Below are 841 nucleotides of genomic sequence, written 5' to 3' on the forward strand. Positions count from 1 at the left end.
TCGTAGGAAATTACTAAGAAATAAAAACGCCTTTGAGACTGCCATATAACTTTAGGGAACGTAAAACCAAGGTGGATAGTCTAGCGAACTAAGTCTTAGGTGATTTTTCCTGTCTCGATATATTGTCCCACAACTGTTCGTCCAGATCTTTCAAACCGATCTAAACTCTCCGAAAATCGAGAAACGATCGCCACGCATATCAAGCTCGCTTCCTAAGGAGAGAAAAAACTAGAGACATGAACGTCATCTTAAAACCGATTCGTTTCTGGCAATTCTCTCGGAACCGACATATTCCAAGTCTTCAACCTGGAAACAACCAAATCACAGTCCAAGCGTCGAGCCAAGCTCGGTCGCCACGTAGCGACCGAGCACACGTCCCGCTCGGTCGGTACGTAGTGACCGAGCATCCATCCCGCTCAGTCGCTACGTAGTGACCGAGCTCGAGCCAAGCTCGGTCGCTACGTAGCGACCGAGCGTCCGTCCCGCTCGGTCGCTACGTAGCGCTTAAGCCAAGCTCTGTCGCTACGTAGCGACCGAGCGTCCGTCTCGCTCGGTCGCTACGTAGTGACCGAGCTCGAGCCAAGCTCGGTCGCTACGTAGCGACCTAGCTCGAGCCAAGCTTGGTCGCTTCATAGCGACCGAGATCGAGCCAAGCTTGGTCGTTACGTAGCGACCGAGCGTCCGTCCTGCTCAAAAGTCATCAATCAAACTTTACGATAAAAACCGCTGAAAGTTCATTTTTATCGAAAGAAGTCGTAATAAATGCTTTAAGTTGAAAGACGGCCCAACGGGACCTAAAGCATGACTCGAAGGCCACCTTACGATTTCTTAACCAGCAGCC

This window comes from Brassica oleracea, chromosome C2, assembly GCF_000695525.1.
Source record: "Brassica oleracea var. oleracea cultivar TO1000 chromosome C2, BOL, whole genome shotgun sequence".
Lineage (NCBI taxonomy): Eukaryota > Viridiplantae > Streptophyta > Magnoliopsida > Brassicales > Brassicaceae > Brassica > Brassica oleracea.